General features: G+C 42.7%; 1 protein-coding gene across 1 annotated transcript in view; it reads left to right on the top strand.

Moving 5' to 3' along the window:
- FHOD3 (formin homology 2 domain containing 3) overlaps positions 1-14,369 on the top strand; it is a 493,214-nt gene that overhangs the window by 338,856 nt on the left and 139,989 nt on the right. The window lies entirely within an intron of this gene.

The following is a 14,369-nucleotide window of genomic DNA, read 5'->3' on the forward strand; positions in this document are numbered from 1 at the left end:
TGTAAACATTAAGGGTGAGAACCTCTACTAACCACTGTACCCCTGCATCTTGCACATAATAAATGCTCAATAAATAATTGTTGGGTAAATGGAGAGCCCTTGCCCCATGGTTACACTTCTTCACTTTTAAAAAATGTTTGTATTGTTACTTATTATGGGAAATCTCTGTACCTTGTGCTCAATTTTGCTGTGAAACCAAAACTGCTCTAAAAAATAAAATCTATTTAAAAAATTCTAATTTTTCAGAATTGAATTAATCATAATCCTTAGTTCATGATACACTGACATCATTGGTCCATGTGTGGCCCTCTCCTAGTTTATTTATTTTCTATAAATATAAATATTATAAACATGATTAGTATTATTAATATTAATTATTAATGTTATATAAATATTAATATAAAGAACATCCATGAGACTACGGTCTAGCTAGAAACCCAGAGCATTACCCTTAACTTACTATGAGCTTCCAACTTTCACATCTCTGAACCTGGGTAACCAGCACTCTTAAATATCGTTTAGTGTTGTCTTATGGGTTTGTTGTTATTTGTTTTTAGTATTATCAGATATATATATATATATATATATATATATATAAATAAAACAATAGTATATTATACAATTTTGCCTCTTTGAACTTTATGAAAAATATTAGAATATTGTAGTTTCTCTTTGCACTTGTCTTCACTCCACATCATGCTTCCAGTGTTCATCCGTATTGTCATGTGATGCTGAAGGTCTTCCATTTTCTCTGATTGGAATATACCACAATCTAGTTATCCTTTTTCCCACTGGTGAGCATTTGGGTTGTTTCCATTTTTTGGTAATTACAGACAGTGCTGCTGAGAATATTCTCAGACTCATATCCCGGTGCACATACTTCGGCACCCCTAGAGAGGGTTTCTCAACCTCGGCACTGTTGACGTTTTGGACCAAAAGTATTCGGTGCAAATGTTGTTGTGGAGGGCTGCCTCGTGCATTGTAGGATGCAGCATCTAAGACTAGATGTCTCCCGACATTGACAGATGTCCGTTAGCGGGCAGAGTCACCTGGTTCAGAACCACTGCCCCAGGCTACAGCAATGCCACTTCTAGGTGATGTCAGTCATATTCATGATATGAATGCTTAACTTTGTGAGATAGTGCCAATTATTTTGCCAGCGTCATTATGCTAATGCACACTCCTATCAGCAGTATATGAGAGCCAGTTGGTCTAAATGCTCTTCAGTGCTTAGTATTATCTTCAGACGTCTTAATTTTGCCAAGCAGATAAAAAATGGTATCTCATTGTAGTTCCAATTGAGTTCTATTAAAAACTCTGACTGATTTATATTTAAACTTCGGTTTTAAAATATCATTTCATATAAATGTATTGGCCGTGGTTGTATATTTTGCTCACTTTTATAGTTGTGTTTCTACTGATTTTTAAAATATATTTTTTTCATATTCCTGATTTGAGTTTATGTCTATTAGATGTCTTGAAATGTCTGCTCCAAATATGTTGCTTAACTCTTCCTCATCCTGATTGCTTTGGTCCTAGAATATACTTTAATACTGTTTTAAATGTTTCTATTGTACTTTTAGAACATCTCAGCAACATCCATTTTCCTTCTTGTTTTTTGAAGCCTAAGATACGTGACGTCAGCCTGAGACCCGAATTTGAGAAAGTTAATTTGACTTTGAAGGAAACTGTGCCCTGCAGAATTGGTCAGGCGGTGGGCCTGTTGCTTTTCCAACGTGAAGAGGGTGGCCTCCAGTCTGGGACTGTTTGTGGTTAAAAGGAGACTACCTGATGGGTTCAGAACAGGCCTGTGCCCTAGAGTAACTCCCTATCAATTACAAACAAGCAGAATACCCCTAGAGGTATTTGAAAGCCAGAGACCAAAGACCCAGAATGCCTTAGAACAAGTATAAACAAAATTAAGTTATACTTTAAGAGACAGTTCAGCTAGGGAAAAAGCAAAATTGTCTGAACTAATTCTTCAGTCTTAAATATTGGCAGCATAAAATATCATTCCATTTGACTAATTCTACTAGGATGAAACCAAATAAAATCAAGCATAGAAAGTCCCGTGCCCTACGAGAGGGTATTTCCTTCTTCATGCATTTGAGTTGTAGGGCAAGGCCAGTGCTTTGACCGTGGGACTTCCTGGAAGTGGATTCCCTGAGTGAGTCATTGTGCTGCCTGCCCTTGGTCCTGCTCTGCCACTCAAGATAGCAAAGCTATGATATACACAAGTCATCAGAAGATTTATTGCAGGGTCAGAGATGTTGAGCCCAAAGAGGAAACAGGTTGGGATGTTGATCAGAATCACTGTCTTCACACATCTGTAGGACAGCTACATGCAAGAGAGGAGGATCAGAAATACACAGCTTACACAGGTGGAAGTTACAAAGGGGAAAGTGTTACTATCTGCCAGTGATTGGGAATGCTTTGCCCAGTACTATGTCCTCTTCCTTAGTGAATCAAGCAGAGTTCTTGATTATTGAGTAATTGATTGAGTTGATGATTGATTGTTGAGTTCTTGATTATTGAGTTCTTGAGTATCCATTAGTGGGGGATGGTAGAGATTTCCTAAGAAGGCTCCAAAGCCAGTGACGATGATGGTGATGATGATGTTGAGAGCTAATAGCTAAAACAAATTGATTTGCTCACTGTATACTGCTCCTTTTCAAAGTGCTTTACATATTAACCCAGTCCTCCTAGAAGGTAGGTACTGTTGATATCCTAAATTGGGATGAGGAAAGTGGGGCCCAAGGTCACACAGCTGGTAAATTATGGAGCTGGAGTACAACCCAGGCAGTTGGCTCCGAGCCTCTCCAACTCCAGCAGACTTTGCTTCTAAATGACTTTACCACCTGGGAGAACAAATGAAGTCAAGTCATTTTGGAGGATGGGGCTCCCTGTTTTGAGTTAAAGAGGAGAGACCCATTGGTTGGCAGGGTAGAGATCTGTGGGTTCTGGGCAGACCAGAAGTAATAACATTTGCAAATTCCTGATCAAGATGAGGGAAGGTAGCCTCAGGCTGAAGGTTGAGGGTACAGTTTTTAACTTGACTGCTGTTAGAGCAGAAAAGGACTGCCAACAAAAAGGACTGTGCTGTGTGAGGGTGAGCTGTACCAGGCTCGGAAGGACAGATGAGGTGTGCTCGTTTGTGGCTTGTGGCATTACAGGAGGAATGCTGTCTTCACTGTTCCACTGGCTTCCTTGTTTCTGACAGAAGCACCCCTCAATCCAGGTATGGGGTATATAACCATGGGGTTGTACCAATACTTCTTTCTTCCTTTCCTGCCACATCTAACCAGTCACCAAATTCAGCTAAATCTGTTTTAATTTTTTTCGGATCCATCTCTTTTTCTTTAGCTCCACAGCTGTCACCCTCTCTGCCCTACCTCTTTATGAGGCTTGCATAACCTTTATTCCATAAACTGATCAGCACATTTTAAGAAATAGGAATTATAGATCAATCTCTTTCCAGTATATGTAAAAAATTGTTAATAATATTATAATCAACTATACTTCAATTTAAAAAATTCTTAATATTAACAAATAGAACCCAGGTGTTTATAAAAAGGGTAACATGGTATAACAAGGTGGGGTTTATTGCTGGTATGCGAGGTTCGTTTAAGCTTTTAAAAGCAGTTTTGTAATTCATTGCATTTACAAAAATAAAGGGGAAAATCATATGATTATCTTGATAAATGGAAAGAAAGCATTTGATAGAATTCAGTACTCATATATGGTAAAAACTCTTAGCAAACAAGGAAACTTCTTTGATCTGATAAAGAATAAAAAATCTGTGGCAAAGCTCATATTTCCTCTTGATATTTGGGACAATGAAAAGATGCTTACTGTCATCACTTCAGTTCAGTGTAATATTGCAGTTCCCAGCCAGTGTAATAAGGCAAGAAAAAGATAGGCATAAGAATTGGAGCAAAATAAATACAACCGTCGTTACTTACAGACGATATGACTGTCTATATAGGAAATCTAAAGGAGTCTATATAAAAAGTATTACAATTAATAAATTTGGAAAAGTTGTTGGATACAAGGTAAATTTACCCCCAAAATCAATTTTATTTCTATATATCATCAAATAAATAGAAAATTAAATTGGAAATTGATGACATGTACAATAGCATTAAAATTTATATTTAGAAATAAATTTAACAGAAAATATATAAGACCTCTACTGAAAATTTAAAGCTTTAAAAGAAATGAAAGAATATTGGAATAAGATTAAATCTAAATAAAGGATATACCACAGCCATGGGTTGGAAGACTCAATATGTAAAATTGTCAGTTCTAATTTGTGTATAAATTCAATAAAATCCCAACTAGTAGTCCATCTAGATTTTGGTGAAAATTGACAAGCTGATTCAAAAATTCTATGAAAGTATAAAGGGCAAAGGACTTACTTTGCAATGTCAAGGTCTATCATAAAACTGTAATAATTAAGATAATATTCATGCAAAGATTCATGCAGAGTATTCACGCAAGGATAGAAAAATTGACTAATGATGAGAAAAAGTCCAGAAACCCACAGACATATACTTGATTTGTGATAAAGATGATACTAACATGGGGCAAATATGGCCTTTTTACTAAATGGTTCTGGGCCAATTGTATGTCCACGTGGGGAAAAAATGTATCTTACCCCTATCTCATATGATACACAAAATAAATTATGGATGGACTGCAAATTTAAATGTGAAAGGTTATATAATAAAGCTTTTAGAGGGTCACATAAGAGAATGCCTTTAAGACCTTGGTGTAATCAAAAAAAAAAAAACAGGACAAAAAAGACACTAACCATCAAAGAAAAAAGATAAATAGGGCCCCATTAAGCTTAAGAACGTATGTTTATTAAGAGATACCATGAAGTGAATGCAAAGGCAACCCACAGGGAAAACATATTTGCAACACTAGAATATGACAAATTACTTGTGTCCAAATTATGTAAAGAATTTCTACAAATAAAAAGCCTTTTTTTTTTTAGTTTATTTATTTATGGCTGCATTGAGTCTTCGTTGCTGCGCGTGGGCTTTCTCTAGTTGTGGCGAGTGGGCGCTACTCCTTGCTGTGATGCTCAGGCTTCTCATTGTGGTAGCTTCTCTTGTTGCGGGGCACAGGCTCTAGGCACTTGGGCTTCAGTAGTTGTGGCTCGCGGGCTCTAGAGCACAGGCTCAGTAGTTGTGGTGCATGGGTTTAGTTGGTCCGCGGCACGTGGGATCTTCCTGGACCAGGGACTGAATCTGTGTCCCCTGCATTGGCAGGCGGATTCTTAACCACTGCGCCACCAGGGAAGTCCGAGCCTTTTCTTTCTTTTTTAAAGGCAAAGTACTTACACACTTCAAAAAGAGGATATCTAAATAGACATTAAAAGTATGATAATGTGCCCATCTTCATTAGTCATCGGGGAGAGCAAAGTAAAACCACAATGAGACATCATCACACACAGATTAGATAGCAAATGAAATAGACAAAAATATAAAATCTTGGCAAGGGTGTGGAAGAACCAGAATGCTCATATACTGTCTATGGGAATGTAAATTCATTCATTCATTTAAAAAAATTGTTTGACAGTTTCTAATAAAGATGAATTTAAGCATATCTCATGACCCAAAACACTAAAACACATGTACTCCAATATCTATAACAGCCCTATTCAAAATGACCCCAAACTGAAAGGTACCTGATTATCATCAACAGTAGAATGGATAACTAAATTATAGTATATTCGTGTAAGAGAATACTATACAGCAATGAGAAAGAATGATCTTCAAGTACTTATAACAATATAGATGAATCTCACAAGTGTAATATTGAACAAAAGGAGCTGGATACAGTATGATTCCTTTTAGATGGAGAAGGAAATCAGGCAAAGCTGACCTGTGCTGTTTCCAGTAGGGGAGGGAAGCAGTTCAAAGGGAGCATTAAAGGAATGCTCATTATGTAGATGCCTCTGTTCTGCGAAACCTCAGGGATTCGTGTACTCTTCTGTATGTATTTTATATTTCAGTAAAAAGAAAAACCAACTGAAGGAGAGGGGGGCAAAAGAGTTACAGATTTTGGCAGAATGATGCCTACAGTGGGAAACGGTCGATTCATAAGGATTGAAGGCAAGAAGGAGCTGGTGGACATTTAGGAAGTAGAGGAGGACACTGAGATTGCAGAAGAGTTACGGTGGGAGGAGAGGAATGAGAGATTTGGGGGAATGGGGGCTTGTGGTCGGGGGGTAGAAGTTTGGATGTAAGGTTTCCAAGGTGGGCTACTTAGGTGTGATGGTGAGGTCCAGCCTGTGAGGGCCTGAAGTGAACAAAGATGAAGGTCATTGGAGTTCAGGAGTTTTAATCCCTTTGGCAAGGGATTGAGAAGCTTGGGTAAGTGTTCCACATGGAACACTTGCATCACATAAGTCACGTGTTGATAGGATTTAGAGGCCAAAGGAGGGTAATGATTCAGTTATCAAAGTCTGTATTTGTTTAGCTGCAAGGGCAAAACCCAAGTTAAACTACCTTAAGCAAAAATGAAAAGTTATTATCTTCTGTTAGTGAAAGGCCAGGGTGAAGCTTCAGAAGTACTGGATGCAAGTGTTAAAACTGTCATGGAGACTGCTTTCCTCTCTCTCCATGTCCGTCCCTCTCTCTCCAACTCTGCTGTTCTTGGGCCGGGGTCACTCACAGGCAGCCTTCCTCCACTAGACTTAGGGTGTCCTTGTACCTTCTCATCCCTGAAGGCACCAGGAGAAATCCCAGGGGTGGCCCAGATTGACTCCACCTGGACCATGTGTTAACCCTTGAAGTGGGGGGGGAATCAGCCCCTCACCCCCAAACACATTGACTGAGAATGAGGGAGTGACATGCAAAAACCATCTGTCCACTGTAGAGGGTGGTGCAGGAAGGAATGCAGTGAAGACATGAGGACTTCTCGCTGCAGGCGCTGGGCAGCCCTGAGAACAGCCACTGCATGACTCTGTATGCAGAAGGAGAACCACCTGGGAGGCCTGCCCAAGGCCAGAAGCTGTTGTGAATCATGTGTGGTAGGGGGATGGGAGGAGTGGGGTCGGGGGTTGCAGGCAGTAGCATCCAGCCAACTTGACAAAGAAATTTGGCTTGTGCTGGGTTATCGCATCTCCAGCCCACACTTAGGTTTCCCCATCTCACAACTGCCTCCTCTAAGTGTGCTCTTTTCATTTCAGCCAGCTGGAGTTTTTCTGCTTCATCTTCCTGTTTGTCTGTAACGCTCATCTTGCTTTCCCATCTTGTCTCTATGTGCATTTCTCTTTTCCTGGCCTTGCCTCAGGGTCGAGGAGGAGGAGGAAGAGGAGCAGCCAGTCACGGAGCCCAATTCAGAGGAAGAGAAAGATGATGATGCCCCCTGTCCGGGCACGGACAGGTACCGAGGGCTGCACACTCCCCGGCTCCCACCACAAGCCTGGAGTCTCCTTCCTAACGGATAGTTTGCAGCCGCCCTGCAGTAGCCTCCTCCCTTCCTCACTAGCTCCCACCGGCAAACGTTTACACGGAGCCACAGAGTGACTAGTTTTATAGAAATAACAGCACGTTTTCCCTAGAGAGCCGTATTTTTTACGCAGACGCTGCTTTGCCTAACCTTGCTTTATGGGAGACACACCCAGGAGCTTTTCTCCCCACTGTCCCCTCCCTCATTGAGTGCTTCGGCTCAGTCAGATTGACAGTAACTAACGGGATGTTCCTCTCTGCTCAGAAAACTTTAACCCTGTCTGCACTGTAGGAAGAATAATTCCACGCGTCCCCTTCTTCCTACTAATTTTACCAGTACAATGTTATCTATAATGTGTGGATGACTGCTGGAGGGATAATGCATTTTGATTTTTATCCAAATGGACAGGAACACTTTTCACCCCATGTAGCATAGAAAAAATTCCCAGCATTTATTTGCATGCCTAGAATAACTACCATAGCTCTACAGCCCTTTGGGGGAGTTTTCTGTCCTCCACTCACCTCTCCAAGGTGCATCCTTTCTGTCTTCGGGCAGTGTGAACAGACACAGGCACCTTGCAGATACGTGTAAATTTTGTGGTATTTTCCCCAAATGATGTCTGTATGAAAAATAAAAATTGATCATGGGTAAGTTCATTTTCTGATATTCAAAAATAATTCTAGAACTGAAGGGTTCCTTCACTTGATTGATTACGCTGCCAACTGATACTGTTGCTGTTAGTTTTTCCACAAATAAGCAAAGTCAAAAGGACCTTGGATGAATTAGGGTAAAATCTTTCTCTTACCAAGTTCAAAGTTAATGTGATTCTTTGCTGCTGTGGCCTCATTCTTGGGGCCACCGGTGCAAGTAAAAGTTCTCAGACAGGTTCATTTGACGTGCTGAGATGCCCACCCCTCCCGGGGTCATGGAATCCTCTCTGAACTGATTGCTTCCGCCCTTTGGAAATGTCTGGGAAGAAGCCAGCTGGATGTAGAGAGAGGAAAGGAATGACCTAGTGACAGAGAGTGAGGTACATATTCCAGAATGAGATGGGGAGAAAGGTCGGCATTAACCAAGGGCCCCCACCCATGCCGAGTGCCATGCCTGGGGGTAGTGCCTTTAGTTAGGGATGCTCTGGGAAGGGAGGAGGTTCAATTGACAGTCCCACCTTAAGGTCAAAAATGAGTCACAGAAAATTTTGTGGACCCTCAATAAATACATCGGTGTGGCTCCACACGTGCTTCAATGTGCATGGTATGTCCCACCCACAAACTTTTCACCCTCAGGGACTCAAACAGTTCAGCAGTACCTACAGAGCAGATGGAGGAACCTGGCTGGAAAGAGCAGCCTCCAAAGGCGTCCCTACTGACTCGTGCTGTCTTTACATGGGATTGTTATTAGCGGTAGATGGTGGTTTATCCTGTCCTCTGCAGTGTCTGTGACTATATGACTGATTCTGGAGGGTGTCTTCATCAGAGATGATACAGTTAGACTTTTTGGTTTTAGGAAGCAAAGGTGTGCATATTAAACACCAGGGTTTGACCTTAAACAAACCCTGTGTTCATTAACATTGATCTGGATGTTATTTCTTCCCTGATGTCAACCTACTAGACTTAAAGGTGGGAAAGATTCTGCTTACTTCTGTGGGCTTGGTGTCTTCCACTGCTTCCCCTTCCTGCTGGCTGCTTCCGTGTGTTTGCACTCCATGTGTGCCCACCACGTGTGCCCCCTGTGTGTGTGTACCACCTTTGCCAGGCCTGCCCTGGGCACTGCAGTGTGGTCTCATCCCATCCTCCCCTTGAGCCAGGGAAACCTGTATGTCCCTGCCCTTATATACAGACGGAGCTCTGGATTTGAGGTAGGAAACAAAACAGCTCACATCCCTTTCCCAAGTGGGCATGGCTGGGAGTCAAGTTCTCTGGGGAAAGGACTATGGTTTTGAAAACTGCAGAGTTTAATGTAGATTCTGCTGTTACAAAGGTAGGCTTCAAAATGTCTAAGTGGTCTAAATCCAGTCCCCTGAAGATGGAAAGTCTTCATAACTGTATCTGTGGCAGAATGAGGCATGCCTGCAGGAGTCTAGACATCTAGGGCTTAGTGGTAGAGGAGGCCCTGGGGAAAGTGTGAACCAGGCAAAATGTGTCTTCACTCTGCCCGCCCCTCATTTCCAGCTCTTTGCCTTTCTTGCTGGCATCTTTTCTCCTTCTCCACACTTGCTTTCCAGAAAGGATCTGAAAGCAGTGACTGTAAGTATGGGGCTTGTGGGATACCTCATCCTCAAGTTTGGGTGTTTCAGGAGGAGGGCAGATCCCCTGTTTGATCAAGACAAAGAAATGAAGTTCAAATTGTGGAAATTCCGGTGCCGACACAACCAGTGGGGAGAAACTTGGGGATTGAGGGGCAGGTGCAGAAGAGCCTTTGAGGTTCCACTAAATCCCCTCATCAAGGCCCTTGTATGGTCAGAGGCCAGATGGGTCTTACCCCCCAGATAGGCAAGCCCAGGGCGCCAGGATTATTGGGAAAACCAGGGCTTCTGGCTTTTATGCTGCAGGTCGAGAAACACAGCTGGACTCTTAAGTGAGCGTCCCTAACAGTAGTGAGCTTTGACGTGTCTTTTTCTCTTTCCTAACTTTTGCTCCCTCTCTCCCAAATCTCTTTTTCTCCCCTTCCTTCCCCCTCCTCCTCTCCTCCTCTCCTCCGTGCTGACCCAGGGTTGAGGCCAGCCCTGCCTCAGAGCAGGTCCCCGCCGGAAAGGATGCTGCTCGCGAGAGTCCAGCCCTCCCCGCGGCCTCCAGTGCCTCCTCCCCAGGAAAGCAGCTCCCGGCCGGCAGTGCGGCGGGGACCCCCTTGCGCAGAGGGTCCTCAGGGCCTGCCCTGCGGGCGCCCTCCACGCCCTCCCCGGCTTCTCAGCCCTTCCGCGCCGCACCCGGCCCCCCGCAGGCGTCACCAACCGTAGAAAAGCTGCCCTATGTGCTTCACAGCCCCTTCCACCTCTTCTCCTATGACTTTGAGGACTCGCCCTTGTCCACCAAGGAAAAGGAAGCCGAATCCCAGCAGGAAAGCAGGTAGATCCGGCCCACGTGATGGCCTGTGCGAGGCTAACCCGGGGACGGTGACGCAGCGCCTTAGCTGCATCCTCGGGCTTGTCTTTCGTTCGCTGCGTTTGCGGAGATTCCAGTCAGAGCAGAGGGCAGTTGTGGTGTGAGCTCCCTGGGCGCTCACTAATTACCAGTATGTAGGCAAAAGGCAGAAGAGAAAATTCCCGCTGCTTGAATTGAGGAGCTCTTGTGTTATAATGTAATTACTAAAGATGGATTTTTGAATTTAAGGTTTATAAAAATTTGCACAGTCTGTCAAAATCTACACATCTCAAGCCCATCTCTCTAGCACGGGCTCTCTTTTGATCTGCGGAAGGCAGCCAGGTGCTTTGTCAGCTTTCCAGGCAGCGTTTTGAGTGGGGTTTTCCTTCGTTTAACAGTTCCTCTGATTCTCTCCATCCGAGCACGTATTCTGCCTCCGAGCCTTACAACTTCCGGTCTTTCTCTTCCAATAGGTGGGTGTCTTTTCTTTATCTCCTCTCCCTTTTCTATAGCTTTCTGTTTTTATTCTAATGTATGTAAGTTTCTTTCAGACATTGCTCATAGCTTCTCATGAGATGGCAAACAATTGCAGTTTGAATCACTTCACAGGCATTAGTATAATTACATTATTTAAGTATGGACACCTCAATGATTCTTATGCAAACCGGAGATGAGGCAGAGGGAGGGAGGTGTGCAGATCAGAAGGGCACAGGGAATTTTCAGCAGGTGCTTGTCAGCTTGCCTGTGTGCCTGCCCTTCACCGATGCCTGGATCAGGACCTCTCTGCAGAGCGGGGAATGGGGAACAGAGGGTTTGCATATTTTAAACAATCAGTTGTCCAAAGTCAATAATAAAAGTCAGTATTGACTGATGGCCACTCCCATATTAAGAGTAACAATAATAATTGCTAACATTTATTGAGAGCCAAGCCCTGTATTTTAAAGTATCACTTAACCCTGAAGAGGTAGGTTCTATTTCTAGCCCTTATATACAGTGAGGAAACTGAGGCACAGAGAGGTTGGGTAAGTGGGGAGTGGTGTCTACCAGAATGGCTTTGTATACCATCAGGAGTACGTGGCCTCCAGTTTGAACACCTCCAAACTACAAGTCCTCTACCAGTCTCTTTTAGGTCTAAAATTCTCAGTTATTGTGATCTTTCACACAGTTTTCATGAAATGCATCCAACATAGCTCTCATGTTCCCCAAGAAGAGTATCCGTGTACAAGTTAGGAGCTGCACATTTGACCGAAAGAAAAAATATCTTGGCAACCTCATCTTCCCCAGCAGGGTGGTGTTAGCCCAGGATGGTGATGGTCTCACAGCTTCTGACGGGGCTTTCCTGGGACCCAGGTCCCTCCCACTTGGTCCCCAGGCTTCAGTACCACTGACAGTCCTGGGGGATGAGAGCAATAGAAACATGGAAATGGACAAAACGAATATACACATAAATTGAGAAAAGCATCTGCATGTTTGTGAATGAAGATTGGCTTGGATTTCACTGAGAAAAGTTTACAATTTTTTAAATTATTTGACAGGAATTTGAATATTGTATAAATATCGTTCATACCAATTAATTTTCTGATGTTCACTCACTGTGGTTTTCAGAGGTCTGTATGGCCACAGATTTGACTGCTCAGTGGTTGACTGAAATTGAATGGGTTATAATAGAGACCAACCAGTTAGTCATTAAAAAGAATTTTTTAAAAATACAAACACTAACACACCATTGTAAAGCAATTATACTCCAGTAAAGATGTTAAACAAACAAACAAACAAACAAAACCAAAAAACGCCTTGTAGTGAATTGTATGATCCAGTGAGTTTGGCTGAAATTCAGAAGCAAAATTAGACCACGAGGTCGTTCAATTAATTGCTCAACCAGTAGAAAAACCAAAAGAGGGAGAACGACACTATGCTTGTTTTATTTCCATAACATCATCGAAACATAATTTTAGTAAAGTAATCCTGTTAAAACATTCTCTGGGATGCCCACTTTTGGTTGAGAAGGGGATGGTTTTAGATGTTTGCATAGAATAACAAGCTTAGTGTCCAGGCAGCTGGGTGATGCAGGGCTGACGCTGGAGCCCAGGGCCTGTCTCTGAGGACTTGGAGGTCCTGGGCAGCGTCCTTCCCTCCCAAGTGGGGCCCACTGCCTCCTGCTTCTCTCGCTCTCTTCCCTGCTGAGCTTGTGCTCCCCTCTCTGCTGCTTCCTTTCTTTTGTATATTCTCATCCTTTGCTTTTCTGTCTTCTCTGTGGCCTGTGGTTTTGGGGGCCCTCTCTTTTAATTTTTTTATTTAGGTATAATTGACATAATGTTATATTGGCTTCAGGTGTACAGCGTAGTGATTCAATATTTGTATAATTGGGGGCCCTCTCAAAAAAATCAAACCAATACTCACTTGGAGAAGCAGTAAACAACCCGTTGGACAGGTAGAGTGTTGGGACTTTAAGAGATGAGAAGATGAGTGTCCAGAAACCAAGTCCCACGAAGGTGGTATGTTAACAGGGGAGGATGGTGGGGGAGTATTGTGAGTCCCCATCTGCCTGCCAGAGTGCTTGGTACTTAGCAGAGGCTGACACATGATACCAAATAAGCAAATTAGAAGAGCAACAGCCAACACACCAGACTTAGCAACACAGGATAGATTTGGGATAATGTAAGTATTTTATTTCCCATTATAATAATGTAATTTATTAAGGAAAACTGAAATTTCATCTCCGTATTCCAGTTTTAAAAATAGATGGCCTGGGCATCGCTGGTGGCGCAGTGGTTGAGAGTCCGCCTGCCGATGCAGGGGACACGGGTTCGTGCCCCGGTCTGGGAAGATCCCACATTTCGTGGGGCGGCTGGGCCTGTGAGCCATGGCTGCTGAGCCTGCGCATCCGGAGCCTGTGCTCCGCAATGGGAGAGGCCACAACAGTGAGAGGCCCGCGTACCACCAAAAAAAAAAAGATGGCCTGTTTTTTTACATTTTTCTACACGTGGTTTTTAACCTCTAAGAATATTTTTTACAATTGTGATCAAACTCAATGTGTAATATTACATCTTGATGTTACATGCAGTATGTGTGTGTGTATATTTATACACACACACATTCTCACGTACACGTACATTATAAACATTTGCCATGTTATCACTTATAAATTGGCAATCATTTTAATGGTTGTGTAATCTTCCATTGACGAATGTTACATCATACTTTCTTAGCCATTCTCACATTGTTACCTGGTTGGGTAGTTTCTGGTTTTTTGCCATGATCTCAATGAGGCTCCAGTGAGTATCTTCCTGTGTGATATTTTAGTATATAAATAACCATAAAGTTATGTTAACGCCTCAAAAGTAGACCTACTTGGTCAAGGGGTATCCACATTTTGAGGTCAAATTGCTTCCTAGAATTAGCAATTCTAGGTTAGTTGGTGGGAGTTTATATTGGATTCACTGCATGGGGGAAGGGTTTTGTGCACTTATATCATAGTGACCCTTGGGGTCCCACACACTCCAGTACTGTGTCCTCACCAGTTTAGAAGAAGGAGTCGGCCCTACCCTGTAGCTGAGGAGGTTGTGAGGCAAAGCTCTGATCATGATAGCTAAATACAAATAGATAGCTAAAGAACAGCTATTCTGAAAAACAAAGAAAACTCTAGAATTTTACAAATCCTGAAACTTGTTAGAGATGACTGGGAAATGATAAAAGCTCATTTAAACCTAGTGGCTATAGTTTTGGTTCTAGGGAAATATTGGATGAAAACATTGAATACGTGCACCTCTAAGCAGCAGGCCAGCCTAGAAGGTCTGGGGACAGTTTCTCCTTGATCCTTGGGCA

The sequence above is a fragment of the Delphinus delphis genome, chromosome 13 (assembly GCF_949987515.2).
Source record: "Delphinus delphis chromosome 13, mDelDel1.2, whole genome shotgun sequence".
Lineage (NCBI taxonomy): Eukaryota > Metazoa > Chordata > Mammalia > Artiodactyla > Delphinidae > Delphinus > Delphinus delphis.